Here is a 25,094-nt window from a genome sequence, read left to right as displayed (position 1 = left end):
AGCTGCTGGGGACACAATGGGAAATAATAAATCAAGTGAAGAACAGATTGTTTTATCTACATGGAAAATTTGTTTACTGATGAAACATGTGCATTTTGTTTGTGAATTGCAACTAGTAATCTTTGATTAGGCATAAGTGTAAATTTTATGTAACTGTTGATTTGTTGTTATCCTAATATATAGCCTTTAATTTATTCTTGTGAGTTGCCTTATAAAGTTGAATAGCTATTGATATTGTCAATATTCTAGAAGTGTAAGTATAAGGGTCTCTGATGATATGTAATGTAAGTTTGGGTAATGAATCAAGGTTAGCACACAAATGCATTCCAAAGTTAAATGGAAATTACGCAAAAGATGATTGTACTGCATTTACTATCTTTTGCAAAGGGCCCTGCAAAAGATAGTAAACACAAGATTAGTTTATGAAAAGCCTTAGGATGATGTTCTAGATAGTGAAAAGCAAAACTAAATCAGAACTTAGAAATGTATGTTTTTACTGTGACGTGTTGCCTGAACCTTTGTATACTGTTAGTCCTAAGTGAGATATGTGAATATGCTATAATATCAATTTACTCAAACATATCTTTCTAGAGATGCTGCAACTTTGTAATTAAAGGAAAAGGGGGAATTGTGGGGGGGGGGGGGGTGGAATGTAAGAAAATAGTGCAGAAGGTAATCTCACCCCTGAGGAGTTGCAGCTGTACTAATTACCAAGATTAGGAAGAGGCCTGCCCTTAACAAGCCACAGCTGTGTCCAATTAGGATGAGTGGTATAAGAGTGGGTTAGCTGGTTGAGAAGGAAACTGCAAACTGAGAACAGGGAACTGGAGTTGTTGGCTGTGCTGTGAAGAAGTAGTCAGTGCTGTGAGGAGCTGCCCATGAGAAATCACCAAGAAGGTATGGAACACTTGGAATAAGAAGATGACAACAAATATGTGAGGACAAATAATTAACCCTTGCTCTTACTAGAGCTGACTTTTGTGTTTGCTTTCCAAGGAAACTACCTAGATGCATTTGATGTTCAAGAATTGCTTGTAAACATGGAAAAAGCTATTACTATGCAAATTTGGTATCTATGGCCTTTCCATTTTGCTGATTTCTTGGACTCTCTGAGGACTATAGCTATAGTTAAAGTGGTGCAAACCATGGTAGAAACCTAAGGCTTAGCTTTCAACCCAAGGCTTTGCTGAGCTCTTCACAGCTGTGTGAAGGCAGCCACATCATGTAATACAGTCATCTCATTAGGTAATCAGTTGACCAGATACATCATTACTTAAAAATTCATTGTAGGGAAAAATCTCTTCTGATTCTAGTCTGTGGTTCAGCTGTGATACTAAACTTAAAATCAAGCAAGTGTGTATATATATTTAGATGACTGACTTCTGAATGCAGGCCAGACAGAAGCAATTTGCACATTGAAATGTGACAAGCTCAGTGTAGAATTTTAATCAATGAGACATTTTAGCTTATCTACATGTATTATTTATGCTTGAAGACTAATATCAGATTTAAATAAGGCAGACTTGCTCTTCCCAGCAGAGAGTTTGGAGAGAGTGTGTAAAGATTCAGGGTGATGAGGCTAGACACAGTGAGGACAATCTGCCCCATTAAACTGTTAATCAAACTAGCTGTTTATGACAAGAGGTATCTCTGTAACACCTTTGTAGTATAAACCAAAATACGGGCACTCTTCCATGTGCTAGCATGTTCTCATGTTAAAATTGGAATTAATTACTTTGTTGCTCTAATTTTTGAGGTTAAATGATTGTTGTGTGGAATAGCTGGCTGTTGTTTTCTCTTACTAGTGTCAGACAACTTTTCTTGCAGCCACCACCTTTCAGAGCATTTTGGTGAAAATATGACACATCACCTCACAACACAGTGTACAGTATCCAAATTCCAAGAGAAATAGGTATTTTGCAACTGCAGAACATGGCTGTCTTCTTAAAAGTACCAGGACAAAATCCTTTGACCATCATATGGGTAACAGTATCATCCATCATTCCCAGTATTTTTAGTACTTTTCATTTGAAACTTACTGTTCAACTTTTCTAACCTTAACCAACAAATATGAATTAAAATATCCTGTAATAAGAAGGAATTCTTATGTACTAAAAAGAAATCTGTGTTCATTAAAGGAACATTGAGATCACTGGAAACTTCAAAGATTAATTTTAGGCAGAGAGAATGATTGTATTAATAGGGAAGAAAACTTTCTTCCCAGCTGGAGAGGAAACAGGACTGGCAGAAAATCTTTGAAGCATTTGTTAATAACAGAACAATCTTGTCTTTGGGGTTCTGTTAAATGAATTAAAATCAGCTTCCTTTCTCTTAACTTTCTGAATCAACAATAAGAGTTTAACAGTATTGCAACAGAATTCTAAGAGCTCTGACTTGATCAGTTCTTTGTAAGTGGATAAACTTTATTTTGGCCAGCGTTGAACAAATAACTCATTACAAATAAGTAATTCAAGATGATGAAGTGGGTTTTGCTCAACTGCATTAGTTAAATACATTCCATACATTTTTCTCCCCAACAATTGGGCAAGAGAGAACTGCTGCCATGGCTGCTCTCTTTTTGAGAGTGCTTAGAAATTTCTTAATTATCATTATAAGTCCAGAAAAGCACCAGAAGGATGAGTAGGTTCTCACAAGTTTCCAGAAGTCTTACCTGAGAACTCAGGCTATTTCAGAGATTCTTCAAGGAGAAGCAGCTATAAATATGAAACTGCAGAAATCACATGTATGATTCAGCCAAGTAGAAAACCTTGCTGGGGGTTTTCATGTTTATCACAGTAAATAATTAATAATTATCAATAAATCACTTAAGCTGATGGTGAGCTTAAACCATCTTCAGGGTTTCAGCTTCAAGCATATCTTGTACATACTCGAAGCCCAGTGTGCACGTGTGTGGAATTGCAGATGAATGTTGTTGCATCAGTATTTCAACTGACACTGTTTCTTATTCAGATCATGGCCTGCACAACTGGTAGCATGCCCCATGAAAGAAATTATTGTAATTGTCATAATAAAAATAATTTAACAGACTGGATTTTTTTATAGTCAGCAGTTCATAATGATTGGATTTATTGTGTTATAAGCTGGTTAAGTCAAACACACATATTTGAAATGTAAGTAAGAGTTTAGGGGCTTATAACTCAGTATGCATTCAGATAATTTTTAAAAATGGAATTAATACTTTATGTAATACTTTACTTCACATACTGTTCCCTTGGGATTTAGAAAGACAGTAATTACATAGTAAACATACACTCATTATTGCAATCACTTGTTGCACTTTAACAGTGTCCATGAAGATATGTCACTTCTTTCTGAAGTATTATAGCAATTTAAGTGTTGGGTTTTTAAGTCTACCACCTATCACAATTGCTGAGCTCCACTGTGGAACAGAAGGTAGTTTGAGTGATTAGTATTGGGTTAACTGTCTCTGTTAAATTTGTAGCAGGTGCTTGAGAGATATTGGTGCTGCTGGTCCAGGAGTTTGTAGTAGGGTTTTAATAGCTTATTTAAGTTTGTTTGGTTTTTTTCCTCCCCTGTGTCATTTTAAAGCAATTACCTCTTAGCTGTTCCTTTCTGTGAATATCATCTCCAGATCAGGATGCTGCAAATGCTGAGACGAAGAGCAAGACAGCACACAAGTGGTCAAACATCCAAAACTAGACAGAAAAGAATAAGGAAAGAGAAACACATAGCATCTCCTTTCATCACATCATGTGGGAGTTAAATCATATATCATCATTTTATCTCACAAGGGAAATACAAAATATTTAAGAGCCATTGTGAGAATACTATAGTTTTGAAGGGTAGACTCATACTCAATGATAGGTTTTTTTTTAAATTGAAATAAATCAACTAATCAAATTCCCCTAAAAACAAACATCTAAATTGAACACTCCACATGTCTTTTCTGTATTTTAGTATCCATTTTTCTTTGAAAATTCACTTTGTGATTCAGTTGACCAGAGGGATGGAGCAGCTGTCCTATGAGGAAATGCTGAGAGAACTAGGATTGTTCAGCCTGGAAAAGAGAAGGCTTCAGGGTTACCTAATTGTGTCTTTCCTATGAGAAGGCAGTGAGTATTCACTTCACCCAAAGTGAGCTTACAGGAAAGATGGGGCAAGACTATTTACAAGGGCATGTGGTGAGAGGACGAGGGAGAATACATTCAAATTGATGGAAAGTAGGTTTAGATTAGATATTGGGAAAAAAACCTTTACTGTGAGGGTGGAAAGGCACAGGAACTGGGAAGTTGTGGATGCCCCATCTCTGGCAATGTTCAAGGCCAGGTTGGATGGAGCTCTAAGCAACCTGGTCTACTGGAAGTGTCCCTGTTCATGGCAGGTGGGTTGGAACTAGATGGTATTCAAGGTCCCTTTCCAACCCACAACAGTCTAGGATTCTGATGAGCTCTTTTTAACTTTCAACTTGTGGCACAGATTGTACCTGCATGGAGAGCTGCTATCTGCACAACTGACTTCAGATAACCTTGTAGTTTTTAATATTGCAAGATGGTGTTTGTTTGGCCTCAATTATATCCTTCTGCAATTTTTTGCATGTTCAACTTCTAAGCTCTTTAGTCTCATGTCTTAGGGTTTGTTGATACAAATCTTACTGCTGTTATTGCCCATGTACATGCTTTAATTTTGTGGCCTTTTTCAGGACATGTGGCTATTTTGAGTCTTTCAATATTTTAAGAAGGAACAAGGTAATTATGTAGCTTCTAGTTAAGTTTCTGTCTTGCTGGTAGATTGTAAGGTGCCCCTGTAATTCTGCCTTTGTCTTCTGCAAATTTGCACTGGCCTGCTTGTTGTGGTGTAAATCTGTGAGGAACCACTCCCTGTCATTGTATCCTAATCCTGTTTCTAACAGCATTACAGGTCAAAGGCAAGAGTTGATCTTCTCAAAGCATCTTGAAGGGATGACTCTAATGCTCCCAAGGGACTCTAAAAGGAGATATCTGTTTATGTCTCCACCCATATAACATGAGGTAACTGCACAGAGAGCAGTTCTTCCTTCCTCCTCTTTTGGCTTAGGGAGTTTGGGAACAGTAACCATGGCTTGACAGAAATTTGGGGCAGTTGTACTAGTGAGTAGGAGAATCTACCTGCTTGGAGTACAGCCCTGACGCTGTTTAGCAGTAGGAAGCCATGTCTGTATCTCTCTTCTGTATCTCACTGCACAAAAGCAAGCTCTTTTCTCCAAAACCTAGTGTGGATTTTCTGCTATTTAGGGTCAAATACAGACAGCTGCAGAGAAAAACACTGCATTTTCAAGTTCTGAAAATGTGGTTATGTCCTTTAACTGGACTTTTCAAGGGTGTGACTGCTAAGTGCCATTGCAGTGGAGGCAGGTACATACCTGGCTAGTTTGTATGCTGCATTTCAGATCCTAAAAAGAGTTCTGTCCCACATCTGACAAGTTTGTGTGGTAGTGGCTCCCCCAAGGAGTTTGTAGGTTTTTGAAAATTTAAGATGATGCTTAGTATATTGTGAAATAGAATAATTTAGATAACACTTGAAATTAAGGCTTTGTTATTCTACATAACCAAACAGTTAATGAGTTTTCCAAATTAAGAAAGTATCTACAGGAACTCTTATGGTAGTTTAGATGTAGTTCTGACTTGAAAAACATAGATTTGGATTTAAAACTGTGGTTCAGGATTTATTGTGAGCATCATGAAAGCAGAGGCAGAATGCTCTGTGTTTGTCTTAACATTTCCATTGCCAAGAAGCTGATGAAAATCTGTATATACTTTTGAAACTTTTATTAGGAATGCTTGATAATTATTGTCTTAAAGCTGTGGGTAGTTGAACATTTTTTGTTGCTTTTTAGTTCTTGTAGAATTATCAGTGATGCTCCTTTAAAATTTCACATTTACTTGGGAACAAACTAGATGGAGAAAAATGCTATTGTCAGGCAACTCAAGACAATTAAAATCTCAGTTTGAGAAGTGATATTTAATTACTTACAAGCTTGTGAAACAAATTTAATTATGTGCATCAGACAAGCTGGTGGCCTTCACTTAAAATCCTATGTACACAGAATGACCTGTGTGTCTGGCCTGAGATTGAGCAGAGAAAAAATATAAAAGAGCAAGTTTTCTCCTGCACGTCACCACAGAGCAGCTGTGCTCTATACCTCCCTGGGGAGGCAAATGCATTTGCTGTCTGCCCCACAGTCATGCTGGAGAAACCAAAAGAGAAATTTAACCAAGGTGTAGAGGTTGAGACGAGTCAAAGGGCTTCTGACCACAGGAATACTGAGTTCAGTGCTCTGGCTGAATAGATATGCTATGCTCTATCTGCCAGATACATCAAAATAATAGTCACTAGCAGCTTTATTTTCATGTTGTTGTACAGAAAGAAGCCTGCTGTTGAATTATGGTGATGAAGATGGATAGTTTAACTGCTGATAGGTTCTCATGACAAGGAACTAAATTTAGGTTTTCATGTGTCTTTGCAGGAAGGAGTAGGTTGTTCTTTTGTTTATTTCCGTGCTATAGGATTGCATTGCAATCCGGAAATAAACGTGCTTGCCCAGGAGGAACATCTGTAAGGCATAAGCTCGGTGTGCTTGTCCAGAGCTTGCTGTGGAATTGGGTTGTTAATGAGAAGGTGGTTTGAAAAGATCAAAGTAGGCACTTTTTTAGGGTGTAAAGAAAGAAAGTACATCATGGGAAGTCTTTGCTTACAGAACTGGAACGAAAACTTTGCAATGAGTGCCAAAACATAGAAAAGGCTCCCAGATAGTGGTCTGGAAATGGGAGAAGGGATTATGTTGTTGCAGATGCAGAGCCAGTGGTTGAGGTTGGAAATGTGCATCAGTGCTTTTTTGCCCTTGCTTTCTACTGAAGTCCTGACTCAGATCTCCTGTGTCCCACTCCCAGACCCAAGCAGATGCCAAAGGGTGAGCTGCAGCATTTGCCCTCCCTGGCAGCAGCTTTGCTCCTGTCAGGGAAATGGAGCCCACTGGCCAGGGCTGCCTAAAGGCATCCCTGCTCCTTAGCTTCACTTTGCACGCTGGTGTGGAAATTGAAACAGTGGCTTATGTTACAGTGTGTCACTTTATTGCAAGTGCTTCCTAAGCCTATTTTATATTGAATTAATATATAGACCTTATGATTTTATTTTGGCATTAGCCAGCAATATATATGTCTTGCCTCAAAGATGAGCAGCTACCTACCAGTGTAGATATTTGCTTGTCGTTGTAATTGATTGAATTCCAGGAATATATAGACTGTGAGAAAGAGATACAACCCTGTAGAGTTAGTGTTGCTACTCCTAGCATATCTGTAATGTACATGTACACACACAGGAAAAATACATATAAAGAGATATCTATGAATCTAGGAAACTGCAGATTTTCCTTATAATTCTGTATTGCATGTTTCTGTCCTTATATGTATGTCTACCCTATAAAATACTAGTTCCTTTTCCCCAGTATTAAATTGCTTGATCAAAACTCCTTATCCATCACTATGGAAGATGGAGATATATATTATGGATAAACCAAACTGAACAATAAAATACTGTTCCTCACAGGAATGTTGGGAAACTTTATAGGTCATCTGCTGCAGGTGTTGCTCCTTTTTACCAGGAGGCAAGGATAACAGTGGTGTTACCTAGTGAGGGTAAAAAACAAACATTTTTTTTCACTGAAATGTATTTAGATTAATTTGTAGGGGAAAATAGAGCAGTAGGAGCATAGTGCTGTCATTTCTGAGAGTCATACGCGGCAGTTGTTATAGCTGAAAGTTGTTCTCTTTATGTCCTGTCCTCTGCATAATTTTGTCATGCCTGTTGATCCTCCCTCTTTATATTGGTTCTACTTTAAATGAGCTCTGCAAAAAAACTTGCTGTCAGGTTTGGGAAATATAATGCAACACCTTAATTTTCTGTATTACAAAATGTTCTGAAATGCTTTCAGAGGGATCCCAGTTTGTGCATTGAGTCATCTGGAGTAATTAGGGCGTAATGCAATTGTTTCTTTATGGGCCTGAAGCCATCCCAAGAACCACAAAGGCTGATTTCTTCCTTGTGAAAGGTTGCTTTAGCCCTTGGCCAGGTGGGTGTCATGGGTTTTTTTTCAAACACTTCAAGTTCTGAGACAAATGGGATCACAAGGCCTAAAGTTACTCTGCTGACAAGACTGCAGATCAACATGTGCCTCTCTAAATATTTAGGAAGATCAAACATTGTTCCAGGAATGTGATTTTGGGTTGAGGGTTTTTTTGCTACAGAATGATAAAAATACCATTCACAGTACTCTACTTGATGAATCAGAATCTGAAACTATTTATTTTGGCCAGCTTAATATGTTGTTATCCTCCATCTTCCTTCTGGAAAATTTTGGCCTTTTCACTAGTTCAATTCCTTGAGGGGCATTATTTTGGACTGCAGAGAAGAAGAGCAAAAATCTGAAAAGCTGTTTTCTCTCAGATGGTTAAAGGAAGTCAGTTATAAATTTGATGATTTGTGCTACATGCTTCTTGTTATGATTACAGTAATTCTGCATTCTAAGATAATTTAATAAACTATGTTCACAGGCACACTTTGGATGTCATAAACTTATAACACTTGCCTGCATTCACTAAGGTAGCATGAACTGTTACTGGTCTTTCTCTCTGACTATTATGGAAAAATAATTTTGGAAATTGAAAGATGCTTTGGGGGTTTTGAGTTTGCTTTTTACTTTAGAAGATCTCAGACAGGTTAATGGGGAGGTTTTTGTAGGTTGTCTGTGTAGAAAAGGTTCATGCACATTTAATATCTTTTCTCAGAAGCCTGCAGTGATGATTTTAGGTTCTGATTTCTTTCATGAATACTTGAATTTATCAACTAAAGACAGCACATTGACTCTGTTTGCAACTCTTCATACCTTTGGCTATTAAGTATAGGAAGGATGTGTTGTAGGGATCCAAATTCATATCTGATTTTAAGCTGTTTTGTCAGCATTTCTGTTGCCTTCTGTGTAAGTATTCTCACTAATACTACTGTGTACTCATGCCAAATCTTCTGAGGATGAAGTGGGAAGGAATTATCTTTTCTACTTTGCAAACATAACTTGCACATTTTTGCTTTTTCTCTAAAAAGGCGGAGAGGACTTGTTGAATACCTCTCCCCAAAGATTTGAGTGGCCAGTTCCATGAAAATTGTTTTGTGACCCAAGATGCAGGCATTGTGCTCCCTCTGAACACATCACTAGCTCAGATAAAAACCTGACCTGAATAGATATGTGCCAAAAATGTACCACAAAATATTGGAGCCTAAATAATTGGAACATATTGAGGGCTTTCACTTTTTTCTTTCTTTGCTTTTCTAATAAATATCAATTTATCCTGATGGTCTTCATTACCTCTAGATTAGCCAAAACCTTCTTAAACTACATAATTACTAGCCAATAGTGTGTGTTGTATCAATTTATACATGAAAAAACACATGTAAATTCAAACAAATGTGGGTCTTCACAAACCTCACGTATAGAATATTCTGGCATGAAATATTTTTGTAGTAGCATTTCATTATTTTTTTTATTTCATGCTCAAGGCAGATTCTCCATATTCCAAATACAGCAGGCCTGTATTTGTTATTGATTTTGTTTAATTTTCAACTTTGGACCGAAGCTGTTTAAACAGATTACTCTGTGCTTTTATCTGAGTCAACTTCCTCCTCATGCTTTCATCAAAGCAAAAGAGATTATTTGACTTTCTGTCTCATAACACAGCATTACAAGAGAGTCATATGTAAAGTGACAGTGATGGATTCTGTATTAGGAAATGGCCATTCTGTCTGCATGTAAGTCTCTTGTAATAGTTCCCCATCAAAACAAAAAAAAAGTCTTATCTTTACTTATTTGTAGTCTATTTATTAGTGTTCATTACAGTTGTATTTACCCGTAAGTGAGGCTAATACATTTCAGAACTAGAGTAGGTGAGAGTGTTTGAACTGGAATAACAATGTATAACAGTGTATAATCTATAATAACTGATCCTGTACCATAACTTATTCCTATGCACACCATGTTTGTGAACTGACTAATACCTGGCAATAGAAGGACGCTTTCTCTTCAGGCTGACTTGCAGTGTGGTTGTGAGGTTTAATGGCAACTAGCACTAACACAGCCTTTCAGCACAAATTGTGTTTTCTGGTTGGATCAAAACTTCTTTTCTTTCATGTCTTATTTATAAGAAGTTTAAGATGGAGATAGCAAGTTGAATGGGTACTCAATTGACTAAATCTATGGAAAGTTCCTGGAAGACTCTGCTGGGAACATGCAGAACTCTGTCTACATTTACCTTTCAATTGTCTCTGCAGGAAAAATTGCAGGAACAATTGGGTTATAGGTATAGAACAGGGGTTCCCTCAGCAGGCAAATCAATATGGACAACAGCAAGTGTTTTGGAGCGACCTAGCATCATCAGGGATTGTGGTGCTGACTGACTGCACGTGCATCTCTTTCTCTCAGCTCTCTTGGGCTCTGTGCTCCAGCCTGAATAGGTGAAGTGATAAAATACCACTGTAGGTTCTAAAGACAGTTCTTCCTGTAGAGGAACAGGATATTTCCTACCTTTATGTAGACTGTGGTAAAAGGACTTCAAACTGCAGCAAATGACATCTCCCAGGTACAGTCTCAAGGCTTGGCTGAGCAGCCAGGGAAAACTCTTCCAGGGCTTTCATGCAGGAGGCACATGATTCCTTGTGAGCCATGCAGATCTGTTCACTCCCTGATGTGGCCATTGTTCACATTGTTGTCTTTCTGAACGAACAGTACTTTACACAGACTTCTCAGTGTCATCAGCCTGCAAAGAGCAGCAGCGCAGGTGATCTCATGCTGCCTGCTCTAAACCCCAGAAGCCCACCATGAGTTTATCCTCCAAATGTGGGTCAGGGATTCCTCCCTGGCCTGGGTGGCTTGGACTGGACCCAAGTGAAGGAGGGAAGTGCACAGAAACAGGATACCAATAAAGTCAGGAATGAACAGAAATAAAGCACACTTGTCTGTTCAATTTTTTTTCAGGTTAGCCACTTCAAAAGAGCTGCTGCAAAGGATCAAGCCACTTGAATCTATTGAAGGAGTGATTCTGGTATGGCTCAAAATTGAATACTAATAGGTTGTATTTCTGTAGGAAAATCAGCCCAAGCCTGAAACTGCTATACTACTAAAAGATTATGTGCCTCAGCATTTGCTTAGGCTGTGTATAATCTAACATATGGACACACTGCAGTCTTATTGGCAACCTGCAGTAGCTCTAAATATACTTCTGCACAAAAATGAAGCAGCAGAATTTTAGTAGTACTTATTGACACCTATATATACCTATCTATATATATGTATATATGATAATTCCTTTTCATAATTATGTATTTCACAGGCAAGAAAAGGAATAAAAAGTGATAATACTAAAATTAGAATAATATCAGTACTGACATGGATGTTGAATTGTTTTTCTGATAGTGGTCAATAAACAAGTTAGGAAGTAGCTAATGTTTTTGCTGGCCAAATTAGATCTGCTTAAGTTAATCACAAGTGGCATGTGCTTATCCTCCAGAGCATCTCTTTACTGAAAGTTTTGTGTATACATTGAGAGTGAGATATAAATGGACCTGCAGGCATTTTGTGATAGTATCAAGGATTTATATATTTTTGTGATTTTCACCTATACCATGTAATGGTATAGAAAAAAAGAATAGTGAGTGTGATTATGATGATCTGAACAGGCTCACTCTTAATGATATGCAGCTACCTTCCTATTTTTTTGTCAAAGCCTTTCTCTAATATAAATGCCTAGAATTTTATTAAAAAACTGATCTCATTAGGTGCACCATCATAAAATAGTGTATCCTAAATCTCAGTCATTTAGAAATGATCAGTAATGATAAGAGATTAAATGAGGGGTTCACCAATTAGTATAAAATCTTAAAGGAACAGAAAATGCCTTCAAAGAATTTGATTATATACTTGGGTTTTCTGATTTTTTTTTTCTGAACTACTACCAATACTTTTTTTTTTTCATAATACTGGAATATTTGAAGCTTTTTTATCACTTTGGTGTGCAAACCAAACGTAAGGGGGAGAATTGAAACATTTAACATTATTTTAAAACAATCTCTTTTTAGTTTTTCGGGATGAAATGATTGACAATTAAATGTAAAGTCTTAGGCTGCTTTTGGTCTTCTGCTGCACCACTCTTTGTTCTTACATGTGCAGTGGGATGGAGTTTGATGCAGGATTTAATCCTTTTACCCACTCCATGGTACATTGTGAGCCTTCCTATGAAAACCTTGTTGTGGTGTCTGTGTACCATCATCTCTGTTCACCTTTGCTAGTTGGTTTTGCCCATACCGCAATCGAATGGTATCACACAGTGCTACAGAGTCTGGTAAAACTTGAATTCCCAAACTCCATCAAACTGGTAAAAACCCGAAGCCTCAAGTCCTGCACAGAAGGCTCTCTCCATCACGTGAGGAACATTCCAGTCTCAGGCTGCTTTAGTCCAAGGCAAGTTCTCTTGGAGCAGCTGGCATGTCCAGCTTCCAGTCCTCTTTCTTTGGGTTCTGCAACATCTGGCAACCAAAAAAACGTTTCACTAAAAACTAGCATTAGAATAGAGTCACATGCTGTGTCAGGGACAGCTTGGAAAGAAAGCAAGTACTGTGTCCTCTTGTGTGCAGCATCCCTGTGCTGTGGCCTGGTTTTCCTAGTAAAAGATGAAGCATGATTTTAAATTTGGATTATTTCGGTGTTTGTTTTTTTTAAACAGTGATTCTTAGTTTTCACAGAAATTTAAGCAAACTGAGGCTTGTTTTGGCCATTCTGCAAGGGACACTGCATAATTCAGATGTAAACCTTTTTCACTAGGGCACTGCATAGTGAAGATATCTTAATTCCTTGTCACTGCTAAACCTGTTTCTGCTGGAGTAGAAAGCAGGGAAAGAGCAGTACATTAGAGTAAATGGTATATTTTTGTAATTCTATGTCTATAAATATCGGTGCAGGGGTAGTAGTTTCCATATTATTAAGTGCCAGCAAAAGTTTTTCGAAATTTACCTTAGAGCTGTAAGTCCAAAAATGCATGGTAAGGCAACAAGGTGAATAAGCTATTTAAAGGGTGAGGGTTTAAGTGGGGATTTGAAGGGCAGTGGGGAGGGGCATAACCACAGACTCATGTATTGCTGTGGGAGCAGGAAGAGGCCCAGATGTATTTTAAAAAATAATATTTAAGGGCAAAAGGTTTTTTTTCTATCTCAAGATGTATCAAATTCCTCCCTCCCAAGTGTTTGTAAATCTTCCAGCGTTTTTAGAAATTATTGTTTTATGAAAAATGTAACTCTATATAGTGGGCATATATGACAAATTTACAGAAAATTATGTAATTTTCACAGATAGGATAAAAGCCGTTACTGCAGTATGAAAGCCCTTTTCAATCACCTCTAATAATGTTTTCCACATCTTTCCATTTGAAAAAGAAGTGGAATGTATCAGCATGAGGAAGCTGTTCATACTGATTCCCAGCTGTGAATATGTCAGTGGAGATAAATTCATGTCCTCAAAGATTACCCTTTCCTGAGTACCAATTTGCACACACCTTAAATTCCACTTTGACAAAACTAAAGCTTTCCAAGGTGCTCATCTGCTCCCTCAGCAAGGTTTTGAGGTTTCACAGTGTTTGTACTAGGAGGTTCAAGGCCTATGTGACTAAATAAAAGTAGCCCAGCTGCTGTAAATGGCAGCTTTTTTTTGCCTTTCTTTAGGAGGAGCAGAGGTCAGGACTATACATTTATTTTCTGTGTTGGTGCAGGTTTTCCATGCCCTTCCAGCCCAGCTCCTGTCTGCTGGCCAGCTGGGTTGTGAGTGGCTGGTGGCTGAGGAACAGAATCTGCCTTTCTGAGCAGAATTTGCCTTTCTGATCATGTGGCTCGGTGAACTTTGCAGGAACCTTCTGAAGCTGGAAGTCTAGCGCTTGTCCTTGAGTCACTTTTTTTTATAATATGTACCAAATCTGAGTAGGCTTTCATTCAGTTTGGAGTTCAGGGGTGAATTAAATGTCCTTTCTATCAGATTTGTTTATCCCTCAGCTCAGGAAACTGGGAGGATTATCCTGCCTCTTCCCTCAAACCATTGTGTTCAAGGTTTTGTGTAGAGTTTAAATGAAACACCTTTGTGCAGGTGTATTTTCTAGAAAGGGGAAAAAACTCCAAGATTTATTTATTTATTAAATTCCTGTCACCTTAAAAGCTGTTTTTGCAGACAAACTGCTTTTGCATGTTTGCTTTCATAAAAGATGTGTTTATATGAATGCGCACTTTCTCGGTGACTTCCACAGGGTAGGACCCTCTGTGCTTTTGCATCACATACTGTACCTTGCTGAAATTACCTCTGGGTTATTGTACTGCCAGCTTTCCATTAACTAACTGACTATAAAAAAAATTTAAATAAAATGCCTTTGGGAATAGTAAATGACAAACTTCTCGGAATATGAGCCTTGCAGCCCAATCTCCTAAAAGAAGCACCTGCAATCTGGCTTTATAGCTGATACACAGCTAGTTGGCAGACAAAAACCTTGCTAGGATTTCAATTTACAGCCTATGATACATAGGATTCTTTCTTCCTTGTAATGCTTTAAACTGAAATTGAATTTTAAATTAACTTGACACTGTGCTGTTTTCAAGTCAGATAAATAACTGTGTTCCTTTTCCCTTTTCAATATATATTTGATATCTTACTATTAAAGCTTTTCCTGAATTGATATTAAAATTATACATTTGCCTGTCCTTACTTTCCTTAGGAAAAAAAGTGAAACATAACCATGTAGCTCTAAGAAGTATTTTTTGCGCTGTGACAGTTACATAGTTTCATAGTTTAGGAATTTGCCAGTTTTATTTCTGTTGCTCACTGTAACAGCTCGTGGTTTATTTCTGTTTTCTCACAAAACTTTGATCAAACAGTGGCCTTCAGAATTATGTTCTTTGAGCCTTCATGCATGTAGATATCTTCCATTTACTTCATCAGAAGATCTCATTCTTCATTTCAGTACCCATTTACACCTTCACAATGTTAATGAAGTAATGTATCAACATTGTTTTGGAGTGATTTTTTTTAATGTACTTTTGAACTTTTGCAGATTTTAAGCTGTTAGGCATACATGGTGCAGGTACAAATGCTTGTAAAACACACCAGGTAGCTGCAATGTGGTCAGTGGTGTCTTAATCTGACACCTGGTAGCATAAATGTTTTTTACACTTGATAGATGATGCTACCAGGAAGAATATTGTAGAAGAGCTGCCTTTAAAAAAGGCAGGTGGAATCCAAGTATTTTACAGAGAATAAAAAATTACCTGTGTTTCTGAATGTGCTGTGTAGTAGAAAGAAGGACTTTTACAGTAGAACTGCTTGTGGTTTGTTTTTGTTTTCCCTGATTCTCACACACTTAATTGAACAAACCTTCTCATCAAACTGTATCTTGAAGAGCTTACACTGAAGGACATACAGCAGCAGAATTTACAATGATACATTCTGCTCAGCATGCTATTTCCTCTGTTCCTGGTAAAAATATGCCTAACACTATGGGTCCCTATGTGTAACTTTAAATAACGTTTTGAAGTACATCCCTCCCTCCCTTTTTCCCCTAGGAAAGCATTCTCCAAACAGCTCCCATTTTGTACCTTCTGGCTTTCAGCAAGGCATTAGCATTCCAGAAAGAGTTTCACCAGCCCCTAGGTTTGAACAGTGAGCAGGACAGGCAGAAGGAAAAGCTACCAAACACTTTCCCTCTCAGGCTTGGGGCTTGAATTGTAACCAGGGGCTTTTGGGAGTGTATTGAAGAGCACTGCTTTCCTTGCCTGTTCTTTCCTGATTCCTTTGTTTTTTGATGCCAGTATGACCAAAAATCCTTATTTTTTTATAACCAAGCACATTGAATAAATAGTTGGAATATTTCTTATATCTGAATGTATTAACAAAGGAGAAAAAACACACTTCTGCCTTAAACAAGGCAAGAAGTTATGCAGACCTCTCCAACTCAGAAATTCTCCTAGGGGAAGGAATGCCACATGAAATTGGAAAGTTATCATTTTCTCAAATAAGGGTGAAATACCAGGGCCGTCGTTTGGGTGCTTTTCACTCTTTTCTAGTCTGGTCATCTCTTCTCTCTGCTGCCCTGAATCCCCCACACTCCCTCAAGGTATTCAAATGGAAAAGCTTTCGTTCCAAGGTGTTTGCACAAAGAAGGCACTCAGCAGCAGAGGAGAACCCTTCCAAAAACATCTGAGTGTGCTGAGATCCTTCCCCAGGGCTTGGCTGAAGGTGGATACCGGGTTCTTGCCCCATCCCTGTGCAGTCACAGTCCTTTGGGTGGATGCTGTCACTGCACATTCTGGGCCGTGTGCCTGACAGCACCTAGGCATATTTGTTTGACTCTCTGCCAGCATATATGCCAAAGAGATTATGCTTCATATTTCATCCCAGAGTGAAGAGAGCCTAAATGGGTTTATCATGGAGTTTTCATTCACTCTGTCATTTCTCCTTTCTTTATAGTTCATTGCTAGACTTCTAATTTTTCCCGACAGCAGCGCACACCCCTGCAGCTGGCCCTGCATAATGATTCCCTCCTCCTAGACTGACAAGAGTGGATGCATAAATCTACTGCCATCAGGGTGCCTCCTTTAGCAGACACTGCCCCCTCTCCCCCCTAGAAAAAGATCTGTCCCCTCCCCAGCACTCTCATTTACCACCTACTACTGTTGCCTGCTGAGCCAAGATGCTGCCTGTGACCGTTATCCTGCCTGTGCTAAACATCAGGAAATGGCTCTTTTTGGACAAAAATACTTTTTTTTTCCCCTCCTAATGATAACTATTAGTGAAAATGGGAGTGCCTTTGGCAATTGTATTTGATGCAAATATTACAACGTACAGCAACGAGCTCCTGTGAAAAGCGAGGGTGGACTGATTGTTTGAATTAGGAGCTGGAGGGTGAGAAGGACTGTCAGGAGCAAGAGATTTGACCAAATATAGATCTTTAGAAGGTCTTAAGTTAGAGATCCCCGTGTTCTCTGAGGCCCTGTATTAACTCAAAATGATTGTTTTGAACTATTGGGTAAGGGCAGTAATGTCAGATCCAGGGCTTCTCGGCTGCTGAACTCATCAAGCACATTGACAGTTTATAAATCAGACAGGACTTGTGGACCCTTTACAAAGTAATGTTTTAAAATCTCTTCCTTAGCCCTCCATCCTTGGCTATAGCAGTGGAATATTGTAGCTGGCTAAAAATCAATGTAAGGCTAGTTTAAAAGGCAGCAGTCTCTGTTCCTGTTCTGAAAAGCAGGCACGAGGTGAATGTGCAGTGTACAGCAAGAGCTTCATCATTCTTTACCAGCAGTGAAGGTATAGGTAAAGGTCATCCCCTTTCATCTTCCAAGAGTCTAATCCACAAAATACTAGATTTCACCAATAGGTATTTGGTGTTAGCAACATGCTGATAGTCTAATATTCATAGTTGCTTTTAAAGTTAAATTATTATTTTTCTTCTGCTACAAGTATTTGGCAGTTTTCTCTGACGTTGTCCTTATAATGATTCATACTGCAATTGTTTTGAAGAGATGGATAAACTACAATTGTTTATATACAAACAGAGTATGGTACTGGCTGCCAGAAAACAATCTCACTAATATTTGACTTGTTAGGTTGCCTCATGTTTCATGTTTTGGCTCGGAGAGAGCAAGCTTAAAATTAATTGAGAAGAATTTCTTTCTTTCTGAGCATGTTCAAAGCTAGTGGTATTTTCTCCTCTGTAAATGTTGGCAATTGATTATAAAATGTCAGAGGTGTTAGCAGTGTCAGCGACCTTCATCTATACAGCTGGAATAATAGGCAAGACTTGCTTTAGGACACCCTGCAGTTGCTGACAGGTTTTGTTGCATCTGCAGCCAACTCTGTATCATTAACGAGGGAAAAAGGGTGGATAAGGGAGTGTGGATTGTAAATGTAAGAGTGCTCACTCCACTAAATTTACTTGAAAAATGATCGTTTTTGTATCCAATGCCATTTTGTACTCTTCATGATTTTCTAATTAAGCCTGGAGGGCTGTGGATCCAGGCTTTAATATGAGCAGTATCGACTGTCCTCTTTCCAGAGAAGAGAACAAAGCTTTCTCACTGTGCTGCTGGATGCTAACTGATGAACTGTTTTTTCTTCCATGCCTTGGTTACTGCATATAATTAGGAATCTTACTCTTGTGACTTCATGTGCAGAACTGCATCCTTTCAGCAGACCTGCCTGCCAGCTGCCCGTCATGCACAGCTATTCCCAGGATCCTGAAATTTGACTTTGCATGTCAACTGGTCCTATTTAAACAATGAGCTTTGAAGCAAACTATGGGCATGCTGAAGAAAAAGCTCTTCATACCTAACAACAGTCTCTTTTAGAACCTGTTTGAGGCTAAAGCTCAACTTTAAAATTGGTCATGGTGTGCTGTTCAAATTATTTATTTGAAATTATTTTATTAGAATAGAGAAGCACTTGTGATTCTTGAAAAATGAAAGAAAGAATATGTATCCACTGACTGGGTAGACCCATGTGAGTGGTTTTCTGAGGGGATTACCCCTTTCTTGTGTTAGTGTTCCCTTGCAGCAGAAGCAGTGATAGAGTGTGATGGCTAGTGGGTTGCTGGGGTTAAGAGAGAAGGCATTTCCCCCTTGGAGAAGGGGAAGGGAGAAGACAGCCATGACAGAAGTGTCAGAGCAACAGGAATAAGGCTCACTTAGATTTTAGGAGAAATTTCCAATCCTGTATGGCATTCCTTCACCTTAATGATGGAAAGAGTATTTTTATTTTTTATTTTAAAGTCTTGTCTTTATGATATTTTAGAACTGAAATTCCTGTACTTCATTCCCTGAATATCTTATCTATTAAATAATGTCTCTATTCTTCTCTGCTGAAAGCAGGTACACAGAGAAACAGATCTTGCTGCATTGCACAAGGGGTCATTTTGTTTAGTATTTATCAAGAAACACACATGCTTAAGAATTTTTTTGGGGGAAAAGCCTCAGAATTTTTATCTTCCAGGAGACTGTTTGAAAAGTCAGCTTGTTACTGTGGAGTAAAGCTGTTGGCCAGCTCAAAGGTTTGAAGCACGGCCACAATGGAGGCAGCTGGAGGGCTGGGAAGTGGCTGTGTGGTGATCCTCAGGAGATGGGGCTTGTGTGGGACCTTGGACCTTGGCATAGGGAGCTGTGGCTGGAGGCTGGTGGCTGGTGCTGGCAGGGAGAGGTGTGGACTGTGCAAGGGATTCCACGGCTGTCGCTGCAGACAGGGCTGAAACGTGAGACATGTGAGAGCTGGTTTAAAAAATAGTGTGCTGCCTTCAGAATCCCAGCTAGAGAAATGTATTACTGTAAAGCTGGAATTTCTTCTACAGGAAATATCACCTGTCTTTTACCCCCAGTTCCTTCTTTAGTGTTATCTAGTGGAGGACTTAAGATGCATTCTCTTAGTTTTCTTACCAGGCTAGTTTAACCTAAATGCATTAAATTCTTTCTTTTTTTTTTTTTGTGACAAAGTACTTCTGATAATTTGGAATTGAAATAACTTAAAGAGTTTTCATATATAAAATGAGTATAGATTTTGGCTGTTGAAAGGTTCCTTGTTTGGAGAAGATGCACACAGTAAAAGTGGTGGCAAACATGAAAAAAAAGGTTGGCTATGTTTCTGAAAAGCACAGACTGGTCTTCATTCCCTTTGGAGAAAATAACAGGATAACTTGGTTTGGAAGGGACCACCAGAGGTTATGTAGTCCTATGGCTCAAATCAGGGCCCGTAAGATCAGCTAGTTCAGAATACATCAAGTATTTAGCAGTTGACTCCACATAGCTCAAAACTCAAGAATATGGTCATAAGTTTCTCGGGAATTCTGAAAGGAAAAAATTTATTATAATATGTCTCCTTTGTCTTCATCTTTCAGAAGTTAAAAAAAAAGAGGCTCAAGCTTTCCTAGTTCTTTACTATGCATTTCCTTTTATTTTTAGATGGAAATAAAAATTTAATCAGGCTAAACCTTATTCCCCAGAAAGTTTAAATAAGTATAGATGTAGGCTTTTCAAGAAAATGCCCCTAGAAGCTAATTTCTGAAGCAAAGGGAAACTGGAAGGTGACATTGCTTTTGAAAATTGAGCCTTAATAAAGGGCTTCATTTAGTCATCCATCCTTGAAAATGGATGGTGAAATATGTAAGGGTTGAGAGGGAAAGGGAAAAAACAGAGTTGCAAGAGAATGATACCAGATGAAAGTACAAGGTAATTTAAGTCCTTGGTTAATATCCCTGTTAGAAATTATTCCTGGCTGGTTTGGTCACCCAAAAGCTGGCAGCTCAAAACAAAATTCTTACCATAAAGTGTTCTTGCTCTAGTCTGGGCTTTAGCAGATTTGTTAGGGGGTACTCTTATCTAGAAAAGTGGTCCCTCCTTGGGAGAGTTAGGATGCTCTGTAGATAGCTTTGTAGAGCTTTGCGTGTCCCCAGGGGATCTTGGGAGGGCACCTGCGGTGGAGAGGAGCAGGGAGCCAGGCTTCTCACTAATGGCAGCTGTCCTGAGTTTCCCCTTCTCTGAGGCTGCAGTCGGGCAGGGTAGGCTTCCCTCGCTATGCCTGGGCTGTGGAACACTGTGCTGCTCCTGTGCCAAGGAGCTGAGCACCTGTCTTCTTGTTCCAGGTGCAAAGAGTGAGGGGGACAGCCCAGGGCTCAGCTCTGGGGCTCAGCTGGCACCCCCAGGAGCACAGCTGAACAAGAGCACACACTGACACCACCTTGTCTCCTCTTGAAATCCCAGAAGAAGTGGGTTCTTTTTTCCCAAGCTGTGGACTGCACACAGATTTTTCATGTGAATTTTCTTTTTTCAGGTAAGCTCATTTTTTTCTTTTTTAATACAATAGAGTTTTCTAAATGCAAAATCATATTCTGGTTTTCTAGACAAATTTGTTGCTATTTATCAAGACTTTCAGACATTGCTGGAGCATTTAATAAGTGTTTATTAATACTAATGGAGATAAAACTTCTAGGAGTCAGTCTTGCAAGAGGCATTAAAAATTAGCAAAGGAAAAAAATAAAGGCAAGAATAGCTTGGCAGAGGTTCTGTATTCATAAACCTATTTATAGATGGTGTGATGGGTAGAGGAGCAGGTTTGTGCCTCTGCCAGCAACACGCTGCAGCCTACTGCTGTGCTTGCCCTAATTTTGCACTCACATTCTGAGTCTCCCAGGGGATGCTGAGCAGCTGTGTGGCTGACCTGAATCTCGAAGGTGTGTGGGTTTGACTGTGACTCTGAGGACGCTCGGAGAGATTTGATCAGCATCTTTTCCAGGACCTGTTCACATTGATTAGCTTGTGTTGGTCCGGCAGGTTTCTCAGAAACCAGCATGTAAAACTTCTTCTTTATTCTCAAGTGGCCAAAGAGATCTGAAGCAAGATTGATAAAGGGGTTGCACAAACATGGTTCTTGGGCTGTTCTTCAGCTGCAAAATGGTTTAAATCCATTTTGGCAGCTTTCTTGGTGCTCGTGATGCTCCTGAAGGTGCTGCCACTGAGAGCTCTGGTTCCAGTCTGGCACAAGCCTGGAGGGGAAGGAGAGACTCTGGGATCCTGTGAGCTGCTTTCCTCACAGTTACCAGTAATGATTGTCCATAGCCTGAACTTTTTGGAAATAACACTCAGCCTTTCCAGCAAGAGAAACACGTGTCTCCTGCCCGGCAGCAAAGAAAAGGGAAACAGTGGGAGGGGAAAACAAAATTTAGGAAGAGCCAAGTTAAGGAAACAAGTGTGTTCTAGTGTTTAATATCTGACCTCTTGCCAGTTTGGGAGCGGTTTTGTTTAGGTTTTTAGTTTTGGTTTGGTTTTTTTGGGGGTGTTGTTTGTTTGGTTTGGATGCTTCTGTGTTTTAAGTTTTATTTTCCCTTAAAAACAAATGGGGAAAGGAAGAATCAAAACACAGTTTTCCATGCATGTGTGCTGCAGAATGAATAAAAGTGAAAACAGCTGTTCTAAACCAAAAATGTGCATTCTGCCATCACCCACTCATTTATGTACCTAAAATCATGATTTTTCAAAATGTAGGAAAAGGCATGAAATAACACAGAAATAGCCGCTATTTAAGCTTATTTAGAAATGCACATCAGGCAAGATGAGTATCACTGAGGAACAAAGGTGGGTCCTGTGGGGGATGCCAATGTAAGAAGTGGACTCACTGAAAGCAAGTAATTGCAGAGTAATTTTGCTGTGGAATTTTAAACCAATTATGTGAACAACAGAGCATATGTTCTGAAAGTAGTCAGAAGTGGTTTTTTTGTGGGTATAGCTAGCATGGTTTCAGAAAGCCTCTGCCTGGCCAGGGTTAGTGCTCCCACAGCTGAGACAACATGAGTGCTTGCGTGTTGGGCTGTACATCTTTGCCTTGCTGAAAGTCAGCTTTTCTCAATCTGCCTCTCCTGTGGTAAATCTTCCAAAAATGTAAGAAGGTGTGTCTGATAATACCTAGTGCCTCAGCTTGTTTCTATGTCTGACTGGAAAGTCTGGTGTTCAAAGGGTGCTTGATCTTATATTTTGCAATTATTAAGTGTTTTGATAAGCTGCATCAAACTACATCAAATTTTACTGAAATTACTGCAAATTTCACATAACAGGACTGATTAAAGGTGCTATTTCAAGAAGCCTTCACTAATCTAGTTGTTTCTTGAGCCCTGTTCTTTTGAAAGGGAGATTTGCATCCTTTTGCTTTTTTAATAAAATGAGACGAGTACTCAAAATCCACTATCAGCAGTTTGGCTTGAACACCAAGGCATGTGGCTTATTGCTCTCCAGAACATGGAGGATATTAAATGTGGATATTAATTTTCTTCTTTCCTCCATCACAAAGAAAATAGACATGCTCGCATGAAAAAGGGAAAACAGTTTATGGGATGCTTCAGCATTGCCTTTCATAGTGTGCAATTGGGAATTTTGATGCCTAGTGGACATGAAGTGTTTCCTAATGTTAAATGTAAATAAGTAAAAATCATGTTGGTTGGGTGTTTTTTGAGGTTGTTTTTCCCCTTTTACAAGCGTTAAACCACCTACATGATAGAACGCTTGACAAATGAAACAAAAACTGTGAGATCTCTGCTGAACTTTCTTTTGTTTCCAGGAGGTCTCAACAAACCTCCTTAATCTTTGGAGTTTTCTCTTGAAATAGGCGGCCAGTGTAAGCATTTCTGTAAATTCATTTCATGTGAAGATTTTGTCTCTGAAGTTGTTCAAGTAAGCATAGCTGCAAATCTGATTCACTTGTGTGGCTGAGCTTCACATGTAAATCATGCTTCTAGTAAGTCAGTATTGTGCTAGGAGGTGCTAATGGCTGCCATCAATCAGGGCTGGAAAAAGTTGTTCTCCTCTTCTCCCCCAGACGAAACGAGACAGCAATTAAATGCCCTTTTGTTGCGTGATAGCTGAGACAATGGAAATCAATGTCCAAAGCACAAAGCAGAATGGCAAGTCTTAAGTATAAGCTAAGCCATGTGTCCCAAGGGGATTGGCATGTTGATTTGCTTACAGCTGAGAGGGTATAGGAAAGGAGTAACTGGGGAGGGCAGGCAGCAGGAGAAGCAGTAATGCTCCTTGGACCCAAGCCAGAAGGGAATATTTGCTGGGAGACTTCTCACTGGGGCTGTGCTGCCATGATTTTGCCTCCATGCAACCTAAGCTCAGCTCACAGTACAAATTTGATCTTTAACTGGCCCTCGTATAAGAGCATCATCAGAAAATGTGATACCATGTTTATTTGTATTATGTTCTCACATTGGCCACTCAAGAACGGGAAGTATCTGATCTGGTGAGAAGCTTACTCGAGTAAACTTCACCTTTCAGCTTTTTTGAAAGTGCTTCAGCTGGAAAGATGAGCTTACACTCGACCAGTGCTGTTATTGCAGTGGTTTAGATCCCTGGAATAGGATTTGCTGCATCCTGAGAACAATATTCCCACCCCTCTACCATCACTTTGTTCCCAAGTGCTTGATAGGTGCAAAACTTCATCTTGCATCTCTCCTAAATAAAATTGCATTGTAAGGAATCCCAGTTTGCTCATCCATTTCTTGTAGGTGCAAACAATGCCTCAAGACTCTTAAACCACAACATGCTCGTTTACTAATTTTGTCCAGAGGACATGAAATCCTCAGGTGGCTGAATGTGTTTTGCCTGTCTTCTTCCCTGCAGACCTGCTCCAAAGCTCATTATGTCAATGGGACACTTCCTTTTGACGGCAGCTCACAGTTCTGCCTTGGCTTTATCGCCTTGCTGAAAGGGCCTTGAGTTACACAGGACTGCTTTGTCTCTAATCTGTGTGGGGTTTTTGTTTTTGTTGGGGGTGGTTTTTTCTGCTTTTGTACAAAATTGTAAATGCATTGAGAACAACAAGCCATTGCATTTACTAATGGCAGAGCACACTGCTGTCATGCAGCTCATATGCTGTTGGCAGAGACTATAGCTATATGATGCTTTGCAGCAGCTGGGCTCAACTGAGAGAAAGCTTTTGCAAGTTTAAGGCTTGGAAATTTGTTTTTTTTACTTTTTTTTTTTTTTTTCCTGAAAAGTATTACACACAGATGACCTGAGTCACCTGAAATAATAATACTAGAATTTGATCAAAAGAAAATGTATCTGCTTGGAGAGCTCTGTATTGATTTTTTTTCTGTGGGGCGCTGTATCTGTTGCAGTTCTTTTGAGGGCTTGAACAAAAGAAAACAAAACTGCCTGTATCAAGAGGTCCACAGAAATCAACAGGCATTAGCAATGCACTCATACAAAACCTGTTAGCTGGTGTTCCTTGTACTTATTGCTCAGTGATAAGATGCTGTCTGTCTTTTCCTTGTGTATATCCATCAAGGAGACACATCTCAAACCCATGTTCCACTGCTCTCACATTTGCTCCTTGGCAGTATTGACAGTTGCTGTGAGTGACACACTTCACAATCCCACTGTCCTCGCATCAGTTCAGGTGTCCACCTTTGATGTTGACTCTGGTTCTAGCCATGACTTGTGCCTCACTTCTGCATTAGGTT

The 25,094-nt window shown here is 39.2% G+C and overlaps 1 protein-coding gene across 7 annotated transcripts in view; it reads left to right on the top strand.

Moving 5' to 3' along the window:
• The window catches only part of PLXNB2 (plexin B2), a 254,435-nt gene that overhangs the window by 62,290 nt on the left and 167,051 nt on the right, over positions 1 to 25,094 (top strand). For 3 of the 7 annotated variants that reach the window (XM_038154105.1, XM_038154107.1, XM_038154106.1), the window contains exon 3: positions 20,721 to 20,908. The exons of 2 other annotated variants lie outside the window; for them this stretch is intronic. The gene's annotated coding sequence lies outside the window, so the exon portion shown is untranslated. Of the gene's footprint in view, positions 1 to 11,038; positions 11,106 to 20,720; positions 20,909 to 25,094 lie in introns of all 7 variants that reach the window. 2 more of the 7 variants (XM_038154109.1, XM_038154110.1) reach the window with 1 other exon arrangement.

This window comes from Motacilla alba, chromosome 1A (genome assembly GCF_015832195.1).
Source record: "Motacilla alba alba isolate MOTALB_02 chromosome 1A, Motacilla_alba_V1.0_pri, whole genome shotgun sequence".
NCBI lineage: Eukaryota > Metazoa > Chordata > Aves > Passeriformes > Motacillidae > Motacilla > Motacilla alba.
This window is presented reverse-complemented; position numbering and strand designations above follow the sequence as displayed.